We start from the raw sequence: 5000 nt of genomic DNA on the forward strand, positions 1-5000 counted from the left end.
ATATATATATATATATATATATATATATATATATATATATATATATACACATCAACCAAGATTTATTTCTATGGATCGCAGTCTGATGATGACTTAACTGGCCGAAATTTCAACGTCCATGTCAATAATATTCCTGTTTAAACACGATAAATTTATATTCTACAAAAGAATAGCGTCACTCATCTGATTAATGTAAAATTATTTTTACTATAACTGAATAAAAAAACTTACGTGTGCGTGTGTATGCATGTATGTAAGGAAATTAAAAGAAAGTGGTAAGTGTGTATTGAAGTAAATGGTATAATTTGAAACCAAATGAAATACAATTGAAATGCCATAGTGATTTGATATAAGCAATAATTTAACAAAGTGATGCTAATTTCTAAAACTATACGCCAAGAAATGATTAAATTTAATGCAAAGTTATTTTCAAATACACAACAGGCAACAAGAAATATTAATAACTGTAGAAATTATTTGAAAATTGTCACGAAATTTTTTTAAAAACCGTACGTTTTATAGACAAATTGAAGAAATTGGAAATGATGTAAAGAACAAGTTGCTCCGATTAATGTAAATCATTCTGACAGAGCTCCGTGGTAAAAACAAAATATATGAGAACAAAATTCTAAAGAAAAGTTGTGATAATATTATTGAAATTGCTTCGAAACATGTGATTAAAATGTGTTATAAAATATCGTTTCAAAACATGTACGATACGTTAGAGAGTGAAAATGATCTCGAAAATAAGGCATAAACATACATTTTTATCATATTGATTTGTTGCTTAGACACAAGGTCTCGTATTTATAAGATAGGGAAAATCGTTTGTTGTTGACGTCCATAATTTCTCCAAGGTCAGCGTCAGTGATACAAAATATCTTCATCTACCATGAATAGATTTCTCAAACAGTAAATGTTTTCATACAATATTTGATATTTCCAAGTCGGTGAGCTGGCAGAAACGTTAGCACGCCGGGCAAAAACTTAGTGGTATTTCGTCTGCCGCAATGTTCTGAGTTCAAATTCCGCCGAAGTCGACTTTGCCTTTCATTCTTTCAAGGTCAATTAAATAAGTACCAGTTGCGCACTGAGGTCGATGTAATCGACTTAATCCCTTTGTCTATTTCTCCTCTCTATGTTTAGCCTCCTGTGGGCAATAAACAGATAAATATTTGAAATTTCCAAGGCGGCATGATGGTAGAAAGTTTAGCACGCCGGTCGAACTGCTTAACGGTATAATAGCAGTAGTAAAACAAGTAAAATACATAGAAATAACTGACTTACTAAAATGAAGTTCGAATTTTGATGACAGAAAACGTATATTATTTCTGAGTTTGTGGAGGAGGTGACTGAAGATTTAAGTCCCACGACTCTTCCAGAAACAGTAGGTGAGGAATATAAGTGGATTTATGGATAAAAGGTATCCAAATGACAGTAGCAATCAAGAAGATATTACCAATTTTTTACGGTTTTACCTGTTTTTGTTTGTTTTGTGCAAATACTGTCACCCAAATTCTTATTCTTTCACTAAACGCCTTATTACACTTGTTAGATATAATAGTGAAGTAGAAACCTCTTTGTATCTGTAGATATATCTGACAGAAAAGACTTTGAGAGAAATATCAGATGTTCTTCGAAAGGAAAGAAATACAATGGATATAGAATTCAATATAAATAAAGAAGTCCTCATGAGAGACGAGTAGCGAATAATTACTAATGCTAAGGAGTTAATTAACTGGAAAGATTATATCACAAAATAACGAGTAAATTAAAGATTATTTGTAAGTAGATTAGTCGCAGAAGAAAACTTAATTAAAAGGGAAAGAATCAGTGATTTGATACCCTGGGCTGAAAATTTCCTGACTGATCAAGAAGGGATAACAAGCGAGCGTCGTGTTGCGAGCGTTTTGTAAAACACCTGATATTGAGGGAAAGATATATCAATCCGTTATTATTTAGTCAATATATGATAACATTTGGAGTCCATGAATAATAATGGTTTCAGATTTTGGCACAAGGCCAGGAGTTTTGTGGAGAGAAGGTAAGTCGATTACATCGACCCCCAGTAATCAACATGTTATTCACCCACGAAAAGACCCCCAGTAATCAACATATTATCCACCCACTAAAAGACAAAAAGTAAAGTCGATCTCGGCAGAATTTGAGCTCAGAACATAAAGACGGACGAAATGCCGCCAAATATAACGACTGAGTAGCTCGCCGCCTTAGAGAACACGAATATTGGTTTCAAATTTTGGGACAAAACCAGCAAGTTTAGGGAAGGCAAAAATCAATTCCATTGACCTTCAGGAATATTTGTGAGAGTACAATACAAGGCCTACGAGAAAGCGTTATACTATTACTCATAGTCAGTGTTGTGGTGCAATTTGGACAGGTGATGAACGCCGAGATAGTCAACAGCGATGTATGGTGAGGTTAATTCTATAGAGTTTTACAAATTTAAATGAACTTTGATTAATCCTAGTGCAGTCAACTGTTATGGGTACACAACAGAAAGCCACAAAACTGTTGGTACAGATAAGAAACCCAACTGTTAGATGTGCGTTTGGAAGGTCAGAGAAGAAAAGATAACGCCAGAACAGTGAGAGGAAACAGAATTGCTGTTGTCATGGCATCACGGGTCACAGCTTCAAGAACGATGGAAGAGATAATAGGTTCGTCATCTCTAAGACCTGACAAAGAGGAAACTGATCAGCAAATTACGACCCCAAAAATCAAGGTAGAACTAGCAGAGATTCCTCTCGTCCCTGTAATTTTCTCACTGTCTTGCAGTGATAGGGAAAAGATGGCAAACTTCAGGCAATAAAATGAGGGAGAAGACACCCGAAAACGGAAAATACACCTACACAGTGGGAATAAAGATGAACTATTTCTCGAGGTGAAAATCATATTTAAAACAGAGAAAGGATTTTACTGGGGTGGGGCATAGATTTCTTAAAGCAGCAAACGTTCTTCATTAGATTTTCTCAAATGGATTTTCTCAGGATCACTGTTTTATGGATATCTTGAATTATCTCAACATTCCTCATAAATAAAACCTTATCATCTCTTAAACAACCAGAGAAGTCACATTAGTTTTAGCTTCTCTTACACAAATTCCTTGGCCAAATTCCTTTGTGGTATACCATAGTTTTTACCCAAATAAAAATTTTGTATCTTTTTTTTATCATAAATTGCGTGTCCGTTGATTCAAAACGTTCCGGTTTCTTTTGTTATGTCGGGTTGTTTCTATTTGAAACAATTTCTCATGAAGTGCTCCAAAATTTCTTTTTTCGATTGTAGTGTGCACGAAAAAAAGAGAAATAGCTTCCACTTTCTTCTTCTTCTTTTAATGGTTCTGTGAGATAACGCAGAGAAAATGAGTGACTAAAATATAATTGTAACATGACAGCGAAGATTAACATGCCATGTCAGCACAACAAGCAACAAAAGAAACAAAAACAAGAACAAAATAATAATAATAATAATAAAGTAAGAATTTTGGAGCTGCTGTCAGGCTTGAAGTGATCCAGAAGACAGCATTGTTGGGTAGCTCGCATTCTAAGGAGAGTATTGTCTCTTTGAGTCACAGGAGAAGGCACTACTTGAAACGTTTGGTGATTTGTTATTGCCTGCTTTCAAGTAAAGAATAATCGGTAATTATGAGCTATGCGAGAGTCTTTCAGAATGATGGTAATAATAATAATGATAATAATAATAATAATAATAATAATGAGCAAGTATAAAGACCTTGAAATAGAAATTAGCAAAATGTGGAACCCGAAGACTAAAATAGTACCTATTGTCATAGGTGCCCTAGGAATGATAGCAAAAGTGGCTGATTGCTACCTAGCTCAGATACCACGAAACCCCAAAATGGCATAAATTCAAAAGATGGTGCTCATGGGAACTGACCATATCCTACGTAAAATATTGTCTGTGTAATCTCAAATTTTAAAACAAACACAATTTTCTTATGGTTTCTTAAACATTCTCTAGAACAACACTATGTACAAAACCAAATATATGGCACTCTAAGCATAACACTTACATGAACTTCAAACTTGAGGTCTCTGGGTGAGACTTGGAACCAACTTGTACAAATGCAAAGCAAAATTCAAACATAAAACAATAATTTTTGATGAGAACAAAGATTGGAGTTACCAGGGGGTTGCTTGATATACTTCTCAGCTCCCGTTTTTATCATTCCCAACGCACCAATTAATACTGGTATTATCCTAGTACTAAGCTCCTACAGTTTTGTGCTTTCAATGTGCAGGTCTTTATAGTGAGAAAGCTTGGTGCTGCTTTCTAGTGCTGCTTTTTAGGCTGGTTCAGGCTGAATGGATCTACTCTGAGTATACTTTTCAAAGTCGGGGGAAAGAAGCTGGAAAATAGTACCTCCCTTGCCTTGGTGTTGGTTAAGTAATCCAGGACATTTTTGGGTGGAATTTTCCCTGAAAAATCATCGGTGAGCTGCATGTAATTGGAAAGTCTATTCATTTATTATTTCTCTTTTTTTCAAAAATATCTTCATATCTTAACCCTTGAGGCCAATAAAAGAAATCAATATTATTATTATCATTATCAATATTATGATTGCAGTGATGTGCATCATTATTATTAAAAGACAGTAGTAGTAGTAGTAGTAGTAGTAGTAGTAGTAGTAGTAGTAGTAGTAGTAGTAGTAGTAGTAGTGGTGGTGGTGGTGGTGGTGGTGGTGGTGGTTTCTCATGCATGAATCTAATATGAATGAATGAAATGAAAAATATGGGATAGTTTTTAGGCAGCATCGCCATTAGTTGTGTTATTTCCCAAAGGACGTTAAGGACGAATCATAAAACACTTGATTACATATAATAAGTGAATATTTTGGTTTAGGAATCACATCGAAATAACACATATTGATGTGTCAACGGCCTCAATGAAATATTGTTCTTGAATGGAAATCAAGAAACGAATGGGAGCCTTAGAATGAAAGAGAAACACATTTATAT

This window comes from Octopus bimaculoides, chromosome 4, assembly GCF_001194135.2.
Source record: "Octopus bimaculoides isolate UCB-OBI-ISO-001 chromosome 4, ASM119413v2, whole genome shotgun sequence".
Lineage (NCBI taxonomy): Eukaryota > Metazoa > Mollusca > Cephalopoda > Octopoda > Octopodidae > Octopus > Octopus bimaculoides.